Source organism: Dendropsophus ebraccatus, chromosome 9 (assembly GCF_027789765.1).
Source record: "Dendropsophus ebraccatus isolate aDenEbr1 chromosome 9, aDenEbr1.pat, whole genome shotgun sequence".
Lineage (NCBI taxonomy): Eukaryota > Metazoa > Chordata > Amphibia > Anura > Hylidae > Dendropsophus > Dendropsophus ebraccatus.
The window spans coordinates 58,993,744-59,015,120 of record NC_091462.1 but is presented as its reverse complement, the minus strand read 5'-3'; positions in this window follow the sequence as shown (position 1 = coordinate 59,015,120).

Here is a 21,377-nt window from a genome sequence, read left to right as displayed (position 1 = left end):
TTGAAGGGGCCACTGAACCCTCACTCGATGAACCAGGTTTAGAAGGGTTATGCAGATGGAACATGACAAGTCGTGGAGCGTAGATGTCTTTCTCAGAGATCCACGTGCGCTCCTCCTGGCCATAACCCTTCCAGTGGATAAGATATTGGACAGGATTTTGCACATAACTGGGAATCCTCACAGGATAACAGGAATACTCAAGATCTCCTTGGACATCAACAGATGCAGGCGGCACAGAAAATATAATTTTATAATAGAACTTTGTGAAAACATTGTTAATATGCATCGAGTTTGGTAGTTGCAATCTGTAAGAGACAGGGTCAATAATCTCTACCCTAAGACAGAGTTAATGATCTGTACCCTAAGACAAAGGTTTTTAGTGGAGAGCCAGACCTGTTTCCCCACCATGTACTCGGAGCCAGATATGCGTTTTTTATTGGTTTGGCATTTAGATGATTCTTGGGCTTTCACCAATCTCTGAAGACCTTGGGCCCTGACAGTTGTTTATAATGGAAAATGGTGACATTTTAGTAGCATTGTTTTGTCTATTATTCAGAGAAAACTCAGCAAGAGGTAGGAATTCTTTCCCCTTATTTTGAACATTGGAAACATAACACCTTAAAATTGTTCTAGTTGAGTCTCTCCGTCTGACCATTGGTCTGAAAATGGGAAGCAGAGAAGGACAGAGAGACTTCCAGTCAAAACCGAATTCTCTCCAGAATTTAGAAACAAACTGTACCCCCCTATCAGATACAATATTTTCAGCCACAGCATGTAACCGAAGAACTTTATTTATGAACAGAGATACCAGTTGTGTGCTGAAGGAATCAAATTACACATTTTTGAAAACCTATCCACAACCACCTGGATAACAGTCTTCCCTTTGGAAACAGATCAGTAATAAAATCCATAGATATATGACTTTGTGGAAACTTTGTGGAAAACAGATCGGTAATAAAATCCATAGATATATGACTTTGTGGAAACTTTGTGGAAACTTGGATCCAACCATTAATGCCAGGATGCCTGGCTAAGACAGAGCAATGAGTTTCCTCCAAGACAAATATTAGGGAGTACAAACAACTTACCATCAGATCCTGTGAGTTAGCAACCATGGCAGCAAGATCAGGATGGCAAATGGCAACAACTACACCTGGGTTCAGAATTATTTCAAAGCTTTCCTTGGGGTCATCGCTGGCACAAAAATAGTGAGAAAGCGCATACGTACGTACATATTTTGTGCTGGGGAAGTACATTACTACAACATCAAAACAAGTAAAGAGTAATGCCCATTGGGCTTTCCTGGGGATGAGAAATTTAGCATTGTCAAGGTATAACAAGTTTTTATGATCAGTGATGACCGCAATATTACGTTTGGCACCCTCGAGGAAGTGCCTCCACTCTTCAAATGCCCACTCGGTGTTCTTGCTTATCCACATCATACAGTAGTTATGTTCAGAGAGGGTGAACTCCTTCAAGAAAATGGCAACAGGCATTTGGACAGCTTGGCAAACAGGTGGTCCTGATGTAACAAAGGCATGACTAGTCTAACGCAGGTAATGTGTGTAGCCCAGTGAGGAGAAAAAAATCAAGATAAACAACCACAAAGCAATCCAGTAATACTCTAAAAACTAAATTTACAAAGTGTTGAAAAACAGCTGGTGCATTGCATAACCCAAATGCTTTAAAATGCTGTTTTCTTTTTGGGCCCTTCTCTAATGCAAATTAAATTGTAGGTGTCAGGACAGGGAAGGTAGGGACAAGACATGCCAGAGAGCCCTAAAACTGAACCCACCAACTGTCCCTACCTACTTGCCTCACACGGGCCTAGGCAGCCGCAGACAACCACAATGGCGTTCCCTACACTGGGTACATGCACACAGAACGAGACCGACAGACAAAAACAATATCGGATAGTAAACTAACAAGGGTCAAAACCAGACGGACAGCACAGTATAAAAACAAGTATCAGTCGGATAGTCTAAAGTCAAAGCCAGAGGTCAGGTAACAGTCAAAAAAACCAGGGGAGTTAGGACGGGAAACTCAGGAATAGACAGGGGGGAGCTGGGACCAGGGTATTAACCTAATAGCCAGCTCTGAGACACTGCCTCAACTTAGTTTTATGCTGACCGGCGCTCTGATCTCCCAGGCTCCAGACAGGCAGATGAACAAGTCAGTCAAAACTTGAGACCAGACCCAACATACAATGCTACAGACACTGAAGACCTGTGGCAAATATGAATATATAGATGACTGACCAATAAAAGTGGCCATTTTACTTGTAAAACCCCAGCATTAGTGACATGCATGCAATGATTGGCTGACTAGTATTTCCTCTCTACAGTATAATGTGATACTACATGTTCTGTACTGTGTGTGTGTTTCTTCTTGTAGCGCCACTCTATGATACTACATGTTCTGTACGACCTGTGCCAGGATGAGTTGCTCCTTTGGGCATCAGGTGAGGACGGCTTCATTTTATCTTTATGGGACCCCGTGTGATCTGTACAGGACCCTGAAAACGCTTTGGCCTTAGACTTAGGAAGTAGTTTGCAGCTTCCATTAGATCTTTCTGACTGTTGTATGCAGTGGCGTAACTAGAAATGGCTGGGCCCCATAACAAACTTTTGATTGGGCCCCCCACCCCCCGACCGACCACTACACCATCAAAACACCCAGATCTAAACAGGCTCTGTACTCCATATAAATTACAGTGCAGTTATATTAAGTAACTCACAGGAGACGTCTTCTCTCATCGGAGTTCTTCCCTTTTCATCTTCTTCTCCATCTGTCCTGGGCCGTTATGAGAATTTCTCCGAGCCACGAATCCACAGAATCTGACAGACAGACATATTAGGCTCCTCACACTGGCACCATCCTCATCTCAACCAACTGCACATCTGTATTGGCCCCTTTAAGCCCTATTTCAGTGGGTAGCCCTGACTGTAGTATATGAATATATATATATCCCTTAGGCTGGGTTCACACTATGTATATTTCAGGCAGTATTTGGTCCTCATGTCAGGTCCTCATAGCAACCAAAACCAGGAGTGGATTGAAAACACAGAAAGGATCTGTTCACACAATGTTGAAATTGAGTGGATGGCCGCCATATAACAGTAAATAACGGCCATTATTTCAATACCACAGCCGTTGTTTTAAAATAACAGCAAATATTTGCCATTAAATGATGGCCATCCACTCAATTACAACATTATGTGAACAGAGCCTTTCTGTGTTTTCAATCCACTCCTGGTTTTGGTTGCTATACAGCCTCACAAATACAGCCTCAAATATACATAGTGTGAACCCAGCTTTATAGTATATGCCCCCCTCTGTGTAGACACCTTATAGATGGTCCCTTGTATGTATGTGTAATACCTATACATAGTAGATGACAACCTCTGTGCATCACCTATGTCAGGGATAAGGAACCTTGGCTCTCCCATCATGCCTGGATAGCTAAAGCTAAAGCTGTAGTTTTGCAACAGCTGGAGAGCCAAGATTACCTCTGTGTAGTCCCCTTATAGATGACCCCTCTGTGTAGTCCACTATAGTAGATGCCCCCCCCCCCGTGTAGTTTCCCTTATAGATGGCCCCTTTGTTGTTCCCCTTAAGATCCATCCCCCATATAGATAGCCTCCTTATGTTGCCATTCCCCCATATAGCCGCCTTATGTTGCCATTCCCCCATATAGCACATAGCCCCAGTGTTATCCATTCCCCCATACAGCACATAGCCCCCAGTGTTGTCCAGCTCCCCCATATAGCACATAGTCCCCAGTGTTGTCCATTCCCCCATATAGCACATAGCCCCCAGTGTTATCCATTCCCCCATATAGCACATAGCCCACAGTGTTGTCCAGCTCCCCCATATAGCACATAGCCCCCAGTGTTGTCCATACCCCCATATAGCACATAGCCCCCAGTGTTGTCCATACCCCCATATAGGACATAGCCCCCAGTGTTGTCCATACCCCCATATAGGACATAGCCCTCAGTGTTGTCCATACCCCCATATAGCACATAGCCCCAGTGTTGTCCAGCTCCCCCATATAGCACATAGCCCCAGTGTTGTCCAGCTTCCCATATAAGCACATAGCCCCAGTGTTGTCCAGCTCCCCCATATAAGCACATAGCCCCAGTGTTGTCCAGCTCCCCCATATAGCACATAGCCCCCAGTGTTGTCCAGCTCCCCCATATAGCACATAGCCCCCAGTGTTGTCCATACCCCCATATAGCACATAGCCCCCAGTGTTGTCCATACCCCCATATAGCACATAGCCCCCAGTGTTGTCCATACCCCCATATAGCACATAGCCCCCAGTGTTGTCCAGCTCCCCCATATAGCACATAGCCCCCAGTGTTGTCCATACCCCCCATATAGCACATATCCCCCAGTGTTGTCCCCTCTGATAAAAAGAAACAAAACACAACTCACCTAACCACACGTTCCCCCGTCGGTCGCCGGTCTCCTCTTCTCTCTTCCTCCGCCCGATGAGCAGCTCCCTGCTGAAGTCCCGGGCAGCGGCATCACTCAGCTCAGTGTGCACCGCGGCAGCTGGGACTTCCGGTACAGGAAGCGCAAACCGGAAGTCCCAGCCGCCGCGGCGCACACTGAGCTCAGTGATGCCGCTGCCCGGGACTTCAGCAGGGAGCTGTTCATCGGGCGGGGGCCGGGACGAAACTTTTGTGATCGCAAGCAAAACGCTGCTTGCGGTCACAAGAGTGATTGACTGCACGGGAAGCCTATGGCTTCCCGCGCGGTCAATCGCAACACTGAACACCTGCTCGGCCCGCTCGGCCCCCGGGTGCTTCAGGCGGTCAGCTCCGGGGGGCCCAGGCCGCTACGGCTGCTACGGCGGTAGGTCCGCCCCTGGTTGTATGTAAGGACTTACGAACATGGAGAGAAGGAGCTGCTGCACCTCACACCTATGGCTCACACTAATGCCTCTCGGCTACATTTAAAAACCAATGCCAGAATGTTAATATATAATTTGATCAAACCATATTGCCTCATGTACCACGTGCAGGTCCCCTGGCCCACATGAGTCCCTACACTATGTATGTAGGACTTGCTTTATCTATATGAGTTAATTCTTTATTTTTCTTTAAATTTTTCTTTAAATCTTAATTTTTTTTCTCATTTTGGGATATACTGGCAGCTTCAGAACCATAGAGTTATGGACTCAACATACAATGGTTTCAACATACAATGGTCATCCTGTAACCAATTAATATGGCTTGTTGAGGGACCACTGTACTTTCTAAGTTTCTAAGTAAAGAACTGTGTTGCATGTCCTCTACCTCCATGTATAGACTGCATACATTACACAGACACAGGACACAGACATAGGGGAATAAGTAGCATTCACTCCAGCTCAAAGATCATGGCATAACCTTGCAGAAGTCCTGATGCCAACCAGCCCTGGAACCGCTGCACCCAGTCAACCAAAAGGTTGTGTTTCCTGTTATGCTCTCTTTGCATTGCCAAACTGTCCAGATCTGAACACAAGGCGCCACTCAGATTCCATATGGTATCAGCTCCTCACAGTTGGTACTCTCTAAAGAAAAAAAGAATTTGATTCCTTTCTCTCTCTATTCTGTACTAAAATGGAAGTAAAACCTATTTCCCTGTAATAATTCTAAAAAGCACTGTATTTACTATCATATATATTTCATATTGTTGTACCCAACATGTGTTCTTATGGCTTGCCATTTTGCACTACTTATTTTAAGACAGAGGAAAATGCATACTATTTGTGTACAAGCCAAAAAGACAGAAATGGCTGCACATCGCACCCATGGCTGACATGAAAGCTTATTCAGCTACATTTAAAACCAACATCAGAAGTTAGTATATAATTTGGCAAAACCATATTGCCTCATGTACCACGTGTAGGTCTTCTGATACACATGAGTCCCTAACCAAAAAACATCACTGTGTCGGTCAGCGACCACAATCCCCGCAAAACGTGCGCAAGCAGAGAAGGGGGCTACGGAATGGCCCTGCAAACCCATTGTCACAGGACCAGACCCTAAAGGGCCCCCAGGACCCCGCTGGCGCCACCGGCGGAAAAAGTGGACGCCAAGCAGCACAAGTGTGAACAAGCTCTTACCTCTCTCCATTCCTCTGCAGGTAGAATGGGAGAATACTAGGAGATCCTCCCCTTATGTACACAGGTGCTTCCTGCTAATTTGGATCACATGGGTCTTACAAAGCATGAGTGCTAGCCACAATGAAAAAAGGGACAGAATACATAAAATATGCACAAGCCAAAAAGACAGAAATGGCTGCACATCGCACCAATGGCTGACACGAAAGCTTATTCAGCTACATTTAAAACCAACATCAGAAGTTAGTATATAATTTGGCCAAACCATATTGCCTCATGTACCACGTGCAGGTCTTCTGATACACAAGCCAAAAAGACAGAAATGGCTGCACATCGCACCCATGGCTGACACGAATTTGCACGCATACTATTTGTGTACTATCATATTTATACAATAATACATACAGACCAGGAAATTCCACAAATTCTCCCAAAACTAAATCAATGCTCCCACAAAATTTTAATACAATAACGTCAGCCTCTATTTTCACTTTCCCAGAAATCCCCTTTTCTATGGAACCTTGTTTAGTTCTATTAGTGTACCTCATCTCCCACAGACCCCATTAGCTGGCCCTATTAAACAAATGAAAACAATGAGAAACGATGGTCTTGTCCCTGATAATTACTCGGCTCACCCGCCTCTTTGGGGACCCTGAATAGGCTTTGAATAATGTTTCTTTTTGCTGATGTTGCAGACAATGGTGTAACAGACTGTTTTGAGCAGTGCCAATCCTATTAGCAGAAGAAAAGCACTTTTGAATGTATGTGCTTGTATTTCCATGTTCATTAATGTATTGTATGTAGAGGGCAGATATCGGAAACTCTACATATTTGTATGGTCCCCATTGTGTGTCTGCTGCCTCTTGGCTATATAAGTCCTTTTTTTACCCTCCCGTCAATGGAATGCCTTTTAATTATCAGTACATCCAGCCTAAACAAGGACTGAAATATACAAACTAGCTTTCCTAAGTTTGTTGATTTGAATATCTTGAATATCAGTGAAGTTACTAGCATGTAAGTAGAAGACATGTAGATGTTGTTTTTGTGTTACATAAATAGCTAAAAAAAAAACTTATTTTGTGAGAAAAAGTTTTCATGTTTTTCTAAAACTAAATTTCGAAGTTTTAATCTCATCCCAGTCATCAGAGAAAAATCTAGTTATGTAAGCAATATTACCCACGAGGATAGTAAGTGTTATGCTGCAGGTTAGCTGGGGTAGTAGTGTTGTATGATATGCCAGAGTTGTGTAACTAACCCGGTAGACCCCTGTAAGAGCAACAACACCTTTTGATGTCCCACTCAGCCAATCAGTGGCTGGGGCAGGACAAAGCACTTATTGGCTGAGCGGGCCACCAGTGAGCCGGGAGCCAGAAAAGCAGGCAGAAGCATGGGCAGGTAATGTATTAGCTAGTTTAAAGCCTGGCAGATAATGGGTTTAGTAGGCAGTCGCTACATTTTCACACTGGATTTTCATTCCATGCAGACCATAGGCCACAGTATAGACAGTACAGAGCACTGCAGCGGATTTCGCTGCAAAACTTGCATTGAAATATCCGCTGCAATAGTTCACATGTGAATGTACGCTTAGGCTATGTTCACGCACAGTATTTTTGCTCAGTATTTTGGTCCTCATATTGCAACCAAAACCAGGAGTGGATTCAAAACACAGAAAGGCTATGTTCACACAGAGTTGAAATTTAGTGGATGGCCATCATTAAATGGCAAATAGTATCAGCATGAGTAGAAGGAATAATGGAGTGCACTCACCGGAATAATCTTCATGGCTTTATTTTCTCAAAAAGAAAAACATATAGGACCTAGTGCATACACGGACAGGGTGAACGCTAGGAGACAAACAAGGCGGTGACAGGCTGTTTCGCGCGTAACCGCGCTTCTACGGACCTCCCCTTACAACACGTCATGTGCCATACAAATAGACAAGAAACTTAATGACATGCAAGACACCTGTGAAATATGGAAACTCAAAAAATGTAAAAAAAATATGAGCCCAAACTACATATAATACATACAATATTAAAAACAGTACAAACTGCAGAGCATCAAATTAAAAAGCTACGATCTACCCTTTCATTTAACCCTCCAGGGCCCTCAGCGCCAGTGCGTATAATCCAACTTAGTTCCGTCCTAAGCAGGAGGCGTTTTTTATCTTCGCCTTTTTTGTTATATACTCTTTCGATTCCTGCAAATTTTAGGACGGAGGCATCACCTCCATGCTGTTCTCTAACATGTTGGATTAGACGGGGGGCCCCCGCTCCAGTCCTTATAGAATAATAGTGTTCCCTGACGCGAGTGCATAAACGTCTTTTTGTTTGACCTATATAAAACCTGCCACATGGGCAGAAGAGAGTATAAACAACTGAACAGGTTTTACAGCAGATAAAATCTTTGACCTTTATATCAACTCCATTTAGTGTAAGGGCTGAACCTTTATGTATGGATTTACACCAGTTACAAGAACCACAAGAATAATTACCCTGTAATTCATTATTTAGCCAGGTTCTACTACTATTCCCTTTGGAAGAAAACCTACTGCGTACCAATAAGTCCCTGAGACTAGTACTACGTTTAAAAGCAATATAAGGCTTATTTTCTGTCCATTCCCCTAAGTCTGTATCACCTTCAATTAGATACCAATACTTAGCTATAGCTCTATGTATATGGGGAGCCATGGCAGAGAGCCTGAATGAGAAAGCAAAGCGTTTATCTTTCTTAATCTTTTTAGACCGGGAATATTTTATAAGAGTAGTTCTATCTCTTCTGGCCGCTTTTTCACGGGCTTCATCTAACAGGGCCCTTGGGTAACCTCTCCGCAACAGGCGTAGAGTAAGGTCGTCCGCCTGGAGATGGTAGGATTCAAGGGTACTGTTGATGCGGCGAAGTCTAAGGTATTGCCCGTAGGGCACTGCCTTTTTTGTAGCATCAGTGTGATAACTGTCAAAGCGAAGGAGTGTATTACATGACGTGGGTTTTCTGTATCCCACCGTTTGAATACCACAATCCTTCTTCTGAACCATGACGTCCAAAAATTCCAACTCTTCAGCGCTCACTTTACTAGTGAAGAGCATATTCATCGTATTAGAATGGTTAAGTGTGGCGACAAAATCATGAAAATCTTGGGTAGTACCCGTCCAGACGATGAATATGTCGTCCACATAGCGTGTGTAGTGCTTAATGAACCCATAAGATATATTATTAGTGGACCAAATGTATTGCATCTCGAACACTGCCAGAAATAAATTGGCAACACTGCAGGCCACCGGAGTACCCATGGCCACTCCGGAGACCTGCAGGTACCAGGTGCCATCAAATTGGAAAGCATTGTTAGAGAGGATAAGGTCGAGAGCTTCACACACAAACTCAATATATATCTCACTTTTATCAGTTCGCTGTAAAAGAGTGCGGATGCTCTCCATAGCTAAACCTTGTGGAATCCTAGTATATAAAGATTCAACATCAATAGATGCTAACAAAAATTTGTCATCCTCCAGATGGCAGTCCCCCAGGGTCTCCAAAAAAGCATTCGTATCTTTTGCTAAAGCAGGGACTCCTTCCAGCAGCGGACCGAGTAACCAGTCAATATACTGGGAGAGTGGTTCCAATATGGAGCCGACCCCAGATACGATAGGGCGCCCTGGGGGACTGCAGGCATTCTTATGGACCTTAGGTAAGAAATACCAATATGGAGGTCTAGGGTTAGCGGGAAAGAGCTTGCAAGCTGTGTTTTGAGAAATCATACCACGTTCAACCTGTTTTCTAAGGAATGTTTGTAATTTAGAGGAGATTTTATGTGTAGGGTCAGTAGCTAATCTGCTATAGTTATTTTCATTACTAAGCTGACGTAGCGATTCTTTGATGTAATATTCCTTTGCATTAAGTACCAGTCCCCCCCCTTTGTCAGCATTCTTAATAATTATATCCTCCCGTTTTTTTAAATTATGTAAGGCATTAAATTCAGCTCTACTAAGGTTTTGCGGCTCTGTAGGGTAAATCAAAGCCTTGATCTCGCCCAGAACACCTTTCTGGAAGAGGTCAAGGTTACTACCTGAGACAAGCGGAGGGGAAAAGGTAGACTGGACACCCCTAGAAAAACCTGAATCATCCAAAGCTGTGGCAGGTCTCATGGCAGATGTATCTCCAGCTAATTCAGCAAGGGCAGCGATACACTCGCGCTCAAGTGCAGTGTCTAAACAGGGCGCAATGAAGCCCAGAGGACCTGCACCAGAGCGTACCTCGCCCTCAAAAAAATCGTGAGTAGGATTATGTTTGTTATGAAAGAATTTTTTTAGATTTAATTTACGTATACCCCGATAGAGGTCACTTTCCGTTATGTCAAAGGGCTCAGGGACACAAAAGTTTAAGCCCCTGGACAGAACGGAGATCGTGGCCTCATCCAACACCACATCCGTGAGATTTAGAAAATTAATGGAATCTTGTTCATCCATAGTCCTTAATGTCTCCAGGATACGTTCTTCCGTTTCTTCCCTGTTCCTCCTGGAACCTTTTTTCTTGCTCCTCCCTCCTCTTCTGATCTTACGCCTAAAGGGGCAGCATTAATGGATTCACTTGCTCCTTGTTGGCGATTACGACTAACGGAGGAAGGTCCCGGGTCCGATAAACTGGAGTCTGAATCCGTGGTCCAGAAATCACTGCGTGGTCGATTCCGTGATTTATTTTGGTTGTTTCCATATTTTTGTTTTCTGTTGGCTTTCTTCTTCTCAAAAACTTTATCAGTGTCATAGTCCGTCTTATCCCTTAAGAACTTATCCCGTTACTGATCTTTAATGGTAATTTGTAACACAGTAAGTTTCTACTCTAATTTATTTGTAAATAACTTAAACTGCTCTTCAGTCATTCTAGTACGTAGCTCAATTTTTGCCCGGCAGAGTTCATTGGTAATGGCAGCATATTCTTTTTCATTTCTGGCCATAACAAGTTTCATAATATTCATGGAATGATCAAGATGCATTTGTGTCCATTCCTGCATAAAGATTGGATCATCCAAATACTGAGAGGCCTCTTTATAACACCGGAGTCCTCGAGGGACCCTATTACACTCAATATAAGATTTAAACGATGAATATGCTCTTCACTAGTAAAGTGAGCGCTGAAGAGTTGGAATTTTTGGACGTCATGGTTCAGAAGAAGGATTGTGGTATTCAAACGGTGGGATACAGAAAACCCACGTCATGTAAAACACTCCTTCGCTTTGACAGTTATCACACTGATGCTACAAAAAAGGCAGTGCCCTACGGGCAATACCTTAGACTTCGCCACATCAACAGTACCCTTGAATCCTACCATCTCCAGGCGGACGACCTTACTCTACGCCTGTTGCGGAGAGGTTACCCAAGGGCCCTGTTAGATGAAGCCCGTGAAAAAGCGGCCAGAAGAGATAGAACTACTCTCATAAAATATTCCCGGTCTAAAAAGATTAAGAAAGATAAACGCTTTGCTTTCTCATTCAGGCTCTCTGCCATGGCTCCCCATATACGTAGAGCTATAGCTAAGTATTGGTATCTAATTGAAGGTGATACAGACTTAGGGGAATGGACAGAAAATAAGCCTTATATTGCTTTTAAACGTAGTACTAGTCTCAGGGACTTATTGGTACGCAGTAGGTTTTCTTCCAAAGGGAATAGTAGTAGAACCTGGCTAAATAATGAATTACAGGGTAATTATTCTTGTGGTTCTTGTAACTGGTGTAAATCCATACATAAAGGTTCAGCCCTTACACTAAATGGAGTTGATATAAAGGTCAAAGATTTTATCTGCTGTAAAACCTGTTCAGTTGTTTATACTCTCTTCTGCCCATGTGGCAGGTTTTATATAGGTCAAACAAAAAGACGTTTATGCACTCGCGTCAGGGAACACTATTATTCTATAAGGACTGGAGCGGGGGCCCCCCATCTAATCCAACATGTTAGAGAACAGCATGGAGGTGATGCCTCCGTCCTAAAATTTGCAGGAATCGAAAGAGTATATAACAAAAAAGGCGAAGATAAAAAACGCCTCCTGCTTAGGACGGAACTAAGTTGGATTATACGCACTGGCGCTGAGGGCCCTGGAGGGTTAAATGAAAGGGTAGATCGTAGCTTTTTTATTTGATGCTCTGCAGTTTGTACTGTTTTTAATATTGTATGTATTATATGTAGTTTTGGCTCATATTTTTTACATTTTTTGAGTTTCCATATTTCACAGATGTCTTGCATGTCATTAAGTTTCTTGTCTATTTGTATGGCACATGACGTGTTGTAAGGGGAGGTCCGTAGAAGCGCGGTTACGCGCGAAACAGCCTGTCACCGCCTTGTTTGTCTCCTAGCGTTCACCCTGTCCGTGTATGCACTAGGTCCTATATGTTTTTCTTTTTGAGAAAATAAAGCCATGAAGATTATTCCGGTGAGTGCACTCCATTATTCCTTCTACTCATGCTGATACTACTGTGACTGTCTTATGCTTTTGGGAGTTTTTTTCGCACCACCTTATTGGAATATTGCAGCAGCAGATCGTTTCTGCCTATTATATTTCTTGTATGCCGTCTTTTATTCAGTAGTCTATAGTGCCGCCCGCCTCTGGTTTTTGTTTTATTAAATGGCAAATAATTGGCGTTTAAAAAATCGGCCATTGTTATGAAATATATGTAATTATTTGTCATAAAATGACGGCCATTCACTAAATTTCAACACTGTGTGAACATATCCTTTCTGTGTTTTCAATCCACTCCTGCTTTTAGTTGCAAAACGAGGACCAAAATACCGAGCATAAATACTGTGTGTGAACATAGCATAAGGGTACATTCACATGTGCAGTATTGCAGCGGATTTCACGCTGCGAGTTTCACAGCGAAACCTGCTGCGATGCTCTGTACTGTCATGGCCTACAGTTCACAGAATGGCTGGTGTTATACGTAGTGTGAACTTGGCCTTAGGCTATGTTCACACAACATATGTTTTGAGCTGCGGAATATGTTGGCGCTATACAAATAAATATATTATTATTAGTGATGAGCGAGTACTAAAATGCTCGGGTGCTCGTTACTCGAGACGAATATCTCCCGAAACTCGAGTGCTCGTTTCGAGTAACTAACCACATTGAACTTAATGGGAGACTCGAGCATTTTTGCAGGGGACCCAAGTTTGGTAGGGGGAAGGTCGTGTGAAAACCTGTCAACCTCAGAAAATGATGGAAACACCACGGAAATGGAAAGGAAACAGCAGGGGCAGCATGTATTCATGCCTTTGAGGCTGCCTAATGGCACCATTATGCCTAATTCTGTGCAACAGCCTGGTTAAAACAGAGGTAGGCATATGGACCACCCAAAAACTCCTGATACAGCATGGCAGTGAGAACACAGGGAACCATTAAAACAGAGGTAGCATATCATGAACCAGCCAAAAATTCAGCTTGACACAGCATGGCGGTGAGGACAGAGTGAACAAGGTAGAAGTGGTAGCAAGTCAGCCTTCCAAAAATTATACCAGACCTAGCATGGCAGTGAGCACACAGAGAACCATTAAAAGTGAGTGAGGAAGCAAGTGAGCCTCCCCAAAATTAGGCCAGACACTGCATGTCATTGAGCACACAGAGAACTGCCGGGATCAGCAGTAGCCAACATGGATGCCAGTTAAGGCCCAGAAGTAGTCAACATGGATGCCAGTTAAGGCCCAGCAGTAGCCAACATGGATGCCAATTAAGGCCCAGAAGGAGCCAACATGGAGGCAAGGGCAGGCACAGCAGTAGTCAGCAGTAGTCAACATGGATGCCAGTTAAGGCCCAGCAGTAGCCAACATGGATGCCAGTTAAGGCCCAGCAGTAGCCAACATGGAGGCAAGGGCAGGCACACAAGTAGTCAGCAGTAGTCAACATGGATGCCAGTTAAGGCCAAGCAGGAGCCAACATGGAGGCAAAGGCAGGCACACCAGTAGTCAGCAGTAGTCAACATGGATGCCAGTAAAGGCCGAGAAGTAGCCAACATGGATGCCAGTTAAGGCCCAGCAGGAGCCAACATGAAGGCAAGGGCAGGCACACCAGTATTAAACATGGATGCCAGTTAAGGCCCAGCAACAAGGAGGCAAGGGCAGGCACACCAGTAGTCAACATGGATGCCAGTTAGGGCCCAGCAACAAGGAGGCAAGGGCAGGCACACCAGTAGTCAACATGGATGCCAGTTAAGGCCCAGCAACAAGGAGGCAAGGGCAGGCACACCAGTAGTCAACATGGATGCCAGTTAAGGCCCAGCAACATGGAGGCAAGGGCAGGCACAACAGTAGTCAACATGGATGCCAGTTAAGGCCCAGCAACAAGGAGGCAAGGGCAGGCACACAAGTAGTAAACATGGATGCCAGTTAAGGCCCAGCAAAAAGGAGGCAAGGGCAGGCACGCCAGTAGTCAACATGGATGCCAGTTAAGGCCCAGCAACAAGGAGGCAAGGGCAGGCACACCAGTAGTCAACATGGATGCCAGTTAAGGCCCAGCAACAAGGAGGCAAGGGCAGGCACACCAGTAGTCAACATGGATGCCAGTTAAGGCCCAGCAACAAGGAGGCAAGGGCAGGCACACCAGTAGTCAACATGGATGCCAGTTAAGGCCCAGCAACATGGAGGCAAGGGCAGGCACAACAGTAGCCAACATGGATGCCAGTTAAGGCCCAGACACAAGGAGGCAAGGGCAGGCACACAAGTAGTAAACATGGATGCCAGTTAAGGCCCAGCAACAAGAAGGCAAGGGCAGGCACACCAGTAGTCAACATGGATGCCAGTTAAGGCCCAGCAACAAGGAGGCAAGGGCAGGCACACCAGTAGTCAACATGGATGCCAGTTAGGGCCCAGCAACAAGGAGGCAAGGGCAGGCACACCCGTAGTCAACATGGATGCCAGTTAAGGCCCAGCAATAAGGAGGCAAGGGCAGGCACACCAGTAGTCAACATGGATGCCAGTTAAGTCCCAGCAACAAGGAAGCAAGGGCAGGCACACCAGTAGTCAACATGGATGCCAGTTAAGGCCCAGAAGTAGTCAACATGGATGCCAGTTAAGGCCCAGCAGTAGCCAACATGGATGCCAATTAAGGCCCAGAAGGAGCCAACATGGAGGCAAGGGCAGGCACAGCAGTAGTCAGCAGTAGTCAACATGGATGCCAGTTAAGGCCCAGCAGTAGCCAACATGGATGCCAGTTAAGGCCCAGCAGTAGCCAACATGGAGGCAAGGGCAGGCACACAAGTAGTCAGCAGTAGTCAACATGGATGCCAGTTAAGGCCAAGCAGGAGCCAACATGGAGGCAAAGGCAGGCACACCAGTAGTCAGCAGTAGTCAACATGGATGCCAGTAAAGGCCGAGAAGTAGCCAACATGGATGCCAGTTAAGGCCCAGCAGGAGCCAACATGAAGGCAAGGGCAGGCACACCAGTATTAAACATGGATGCCAGTTAAGGCCCAGCAACAAGGAGGCAAGGGCAGGCACACCAGTAGTCAACATGGATGCCAGTTAGGGCCCAGCAACAAGGAGGCAAGGGCAGGCACACTAGTAGTCAACATGGATGCCAGTTAAGGCCCAGCAACAAGGAGGCAAGGGCAGGCACACCAGTAGTCAACATGGATGCCAGTTAAGGCCCAGCAACATGGAGGCAAGGGCAGGCACACCAGTAGTCAACATGGATGCCAGTTAAGGCCCAGCAACAAGGAGGCAAGGGCAGGCACACCAGTAGTCAACATGGATGCCAGTTAAGGCCCAGCAACAAGGAGGCAAGGGCAGGCACACCAGTAGTCAACATGGATGCCAGTTAAGGCCCAGCAACAAGGAGGCAAGGGCAGGCACACCAGTAGTCAACATGGATGCCAGTTAAGGCCCAGCAACATGGAGGCAAGGGCAGGCACAACAGTAGTCAACATGGATGCCAGTTAAGGCCCAGACACAAGGAGGCAAGGGCAGGCACACAAGTAGTAAACATGGATGCCAGTTAAGGCCCAGCAACAAGAAGGCAAGGGCAGGCACACCAGTAGTCAACATGGATGCCAGTTAAGGCCCAGCAACAAGGAGGCAAGGGCAGGCACACTAGTAGTCAACATGGATGCCAGTTAAGGCCCAGCAACAAGGAGGCAAAGGCCGGCACACCAGTAGTCAACATGGATGCCAGTTAAGGCCCAGCAACAAGGAGGCAAGGGCAGGCACAGCAGTAGTCAACATGGATGCCAGTTAAGGCCCAGCAACATGGAGGCAAGGGCAGGCACACCAGTAGTCAACATGGATGCCAGTTAAGGCCCAGCAACAAGGAGGCAAGGGCAGGCACACCAGTAGTAAACATGGATGCCAGTTAAGGCCCAGCAACAAGGAGGCAAGGGCAGGCACACCAGTAGTCAACATGGATGCCAGTTAAGGCCCAGCAACATGGAGGCAAGGGCAGGCACAACAGTAGTCAACATGGATGCCAGTTAAGGCCCAGACACAAGGAGGCAAGGGCAGGCACACCAGTAGTCAACATTGATGCCAGTTAAGGCCCAGTAACAAGGAGGCAAAGGCCGGCACACCAGTAGTCAACATGGATGCCAGTTAAGGCCCAGCAACAAGGAGGCAAGGGCAGGCACACCAGTAGTCAACATGGATGCCAGTTAAGGCCCAGCAACAAGGAGGCAAGGGCAGGCACACCAGTAGTCAACATGGATGCCAGTTAAGGCCCAGCAATAAGGAGGCAAGGGCAGGCACACCAGTAGTCAACATGGATGCCAGTTAAGTCCCAGCAACAAGGAAGCAAGGGCAGGCACACCAGTAGTCAACATGGATGCCAGTTAAGGCCCAGCAATAAGGAGGCAAGGGCAGGCACACCAGTAGTCAACATGGATGCCAGTTAAGTCCCAGCAACAAGGAAGCAAGGGCAGGCACACCAGTAGTCAACATGGATGCCAGTTAAGGCCCAGAAGTAGTCAACATGGATGCCAGTTAAGGCCCAGCAGTAGCCAACATGGATGCCAATTAAGGCCCAGAAGGAGCCAACATGGAGGCAAGGGCAGGCACAGCAGTAGTCAGCAGTAGTCAACATGGATGCCAGTTAAGGCCCAGCAGTAGCCAACATGGATGCCAGTTAAGGCCCAGCAGTAGCCAACATGGAGGCAAGGGCAGGCACACAAGTAGTCAGCAGTAGTCAACATGGATGCCAGTTAAGGCCAAGCAGGAGCCAACATGGAGGCAAAGGCAGGCACACCAGTAGTCAGCAGTAGTCAACATGGATGCCAGTAAAGGCCGAGAAGTAGCCAACATGGATGCCAGTTAAGGCCCAGCAGGAGCCAACATGAAGGCAAGGGCAGGCACACCAGTATTAAACATGGATGCCAGTTAAGGCCCAGCAACAAGGAGGCAAGGGCAGGCACACCAGTAGTCAACATGGATGCCAGTTAGGGCCCAGCAACAAGGAGGCAAGGGCAGGCACACCAGTAGTCAACATGGATGCCAGTTAAGGCCCAGCAACAAGGAGGCAAGGGCAGGCACACCAGTAGTCAACATGGATGCCAGTTAAGGCCCAGCAACATGGAGGCAAGGGCAGGCACAACAGTAGTCAACATGGATGCCAGTTAAGGCCCAGCAACAAGGAGGCAAGGGCAGGCACACAAGTAGTAAACATGGATGCCAGTTAAGGCCCAGCAAAAAGGAGGCAAGGGCAGGCACGCCAGTAGTCAACATGGATGCCAGTTAAGGCCCAGCAACAAGGAGGCAAGGGCAGGCACACCAGTAGTCAACATGGATGCCAGTTAAGGCCCAGCAACAAGGAGGCAAGGGCAGGCACACCAGTAGTCAACATGGATGCCAGTTAAGGCCCAGCAACAAGGAGGCAAGGGCAGGCACACCAGTAGTCAACATGGATGCCAGTTAAGGCCCAGCAACATGGAGGCAAGGGCAGGCACAACAGTAGTCAACATGGATGCCAGTTAAGGCCCAGACACAAGGAGGCAAGGGCAGGCACACAAGTAGTAAACATGGATGCCAGTTAAGGCCCAGCAACAAGAAGGCAAGGGCAGGCACACCAGTAGTCAACATGGATGCCAGTTAAGGCCCAGCAACAAGGAGGCAAGGGCAGGCACACTAGTAGTCAACATGGATGCCAGTTAAGGCCCAGCAACAAGGAGGCAAAGGCCGGCACACCAGTAGTCAACATGGATGCCAGTTAAGGCCCAGCAACAAGGAGGCAAGGGCAGGCACACCAGTAGTCAACATGGATGCCAGTTAAGGCCCAGCAACAAGGAGGCAAGGGCAGGCACACCAGTAGTCAACATGGATGCCAGTTAAGGCCCAGCAACAAGGAGGCAAGGGCAGGCACACCAGTAGTCAACATGGATGCCAGTTAAGGCCCAGCAACAAGGAGGCAAGGGCAGGCACACCAGTAGTCAACATGGATGCCAGTTAAGGCCCAGCAACATGGAGGCAAGGGCAGGCACAACAGTAGTCAACATGGATGCCAGTTAAGGCCCAGACACAAGGAGGCAAGGGCAGGCACACAAGTAGTAAACATGGATGCCAGTTAAGGCCCAGCAACAAGAAGGCAAGGGCAGGCACACCAGTAGTCAACATGGATGCCAGTTAAGGCCCAGCATCAAGGAGGCAAGGGCAGGCACACTAGTAGTCAACATGGATGCCAGTTAAGGCCCAGCAACAAGAAGGCAAGGGCAGGCACACCAGTAGTCAACATGGATGCCAGTTAAGGCCCAGCAATAAGGAGGCAAGGGCAGGCACACCAGTAGTCAACATGGATGCCAGTTAAGTCCCAGCAACAAGGAAGCAAGGGCAGGCACACCAGTAGTCAACATGGATGCCAGTTAAGGCCCAGCAACAAGGAGGCAAGGGCAGGCACACCAGTAGTCAACATGGATGCCAGTTAAGGCCCAGCAACATGGAGGCAAGGGCAGGCACACCAGTAGTCAACATGGATGCCAGTTAAGGCCCAGCAACAAGGAGGCAAGGGCAGGCACACCAGTAGTCAACATGGATGCCAGTTAAGGCCCAGCAACAAGGAGGCAAGGGCAGGCACACCAGTAGTCAACATGGATGCCAGTTAAGGCCCAGCAACATGGATGCAAGGGCAGGCACAACAGTAGTCAACATGGATGCCAGTTAAGGCCCAGACACAAGGAGGCAAGGGCAGGCACACAAGTAGTAAACATGGATGCCAGTTAAGGCCCAGCAACAAGAAGGCAAGGGCAGGCACACCAGTAGTCAACATGGATGCCAGTTAAGGCCCAGCAACAAGGAGGCAAGGGCAGGCACACTAGTAGTCAACATGGATGCCAGTTAAGGCCCAGCAACAAGGAGGCAAAGGCCGGCACACCAATAGTCAACATGGATGCCAGTTAAGGCCCAGCAACAAGGAGGCAAGGGCAGGCACACCAGTAGTCAACATGGATGCCAGTTAAGGCCCAGCAACAAGGAGGCAAGGGCAGGCACACCAGTAGTCAACATGGATGCCAGTTAAGGCCCAGCAATAAGGAGGCAAGGGCAGGCACACCAGTAGTCAACATGGATGCCAGTTAAGTCCCAGCAACAAGGAAGCAAGGGCAGGCACACCAGTAGTCAACATGGATGCCAGTTAAGGCACAGCAACAAGGAGGCAAGGGCAGGCACACCAGTAGTCAACATGGATGCCAGTTAAGGCCCAGCAACAAGGAGGCAAGGGCAGGCACACCAGTAGTCAACATGGATGCCAGTTAAGTCCCAGCAACAAGGAAGCAAGGGCAGGCACACCAGTAGTCAACATGGATGCCAGTTAAGGCCCAGCAACAAGGAGGCAAGGGCAGGCACACCAGTAGTCAACATGGATGCCAGTTAAGGCCCAGCAACAAGGAGGCAAGGGCAGGCACACCAGTAGTCAACATGAATGCCAGTTAAGTCCCAGCAACAAGGAAGCAAGGGCAGGCACACCAGCAGTCAACATAATGTGACTCACCACCTCTCCCCCCACAGCTGTTTTGATTTTGAATTTGACTTTGATCCTTGAGGATCTGGCAATTGTCTCATGCAAAGGGATCATCACTTGAGGGGTAGTGTACTACAAATCCCAGCGATACAGTGTAGTAGCCACTAGTTTAAGGGGGGCTGTACGGTACAATGGGGTAGTGGCTGGACCTAGATACATACTCTGTGAAACCCCCCTTACAATGAGCAGTGAAGTTTTATGCAGGTGTACTACAAATCCCAGCAATACAGTGCAGTACCCACTAGTTTAGGGGGGCTGTATGGTACAATGTGGTAGTGGCTGGACCTAGACACACGCTGTGATACCCCCTTTACAATGAGCAGTGAAGTTTTATGCAAGTGTACTACAAATCCCAGCAATACAGTGTAGTACCCACTAGTTTAGGGGGGCTGTACGGTACAATCTGGTAGTGGCTGGACCTAGACACACGCTGTGATACCCCCTTACAATGAGCAGTGAAGTTTTATGCAGGTGTACTACAAATCCCAGCAATACAGTGTAGTATCCACTAGTTTAGGGGGGGCTGTATGGTACAATCTGGTAGTGGCTGGACCTAGACACATTCTCTTACACCCCTGTCCAATGAGCAGTAAAGTTCTATGCAGGTGTACTACAAATCCCAGCAATCCAATGTAGTACAGCAGCACCACCAGCCCCAAAATCAAAAAAGAGTACACTGAGCACTTCTTAGGGGTCTGTATGCAACACCTAATGCCCCCGTTCTGCCAGCAGCCGATCACCACAGTGTGCTGGTTAAATCGTGGTAGCAGCACTGCAAGTCCCAGCCAGCAGTCTGTAGTAATACTATTAAAAAACTATTTGAAGCCCTGAAAAGGGTTGTTTGTTTGTATTGCTAGTATTCCCTGCCTACTGGAATGCTAAATCCTACACTGCATTCTCCCTGAGAAGCAGCAGCTCTGTCCCTGATCTCTCACAGCATGCGTCTGAAGCGAGTACTGCCGGCTGCGCGTTTTATATGGCAGGGTCATCTGATCTGGCCAACCAATCGCTGCTATCGACATGTATGGGTCCCACGTGATCGCAGGATGTACCAAAGAGTCTCCTGCATGTTTATTGGCTGAGAAATAGCGCCCAAACTTATAGGAAACGGATGATGAGATTTTCTCGAGTATTGCAAGATGCTTGTCCGAGTAACGAGTACCATCGAGTACCCTAATACTCGATCGAGTACCATTATTATTATATTGCATAAATCATAATATTATTATTATATTGCATAAATCACGGCTGTTGTTGCAATTTGCAACAACAGCCGTCATTTATACAAAACATA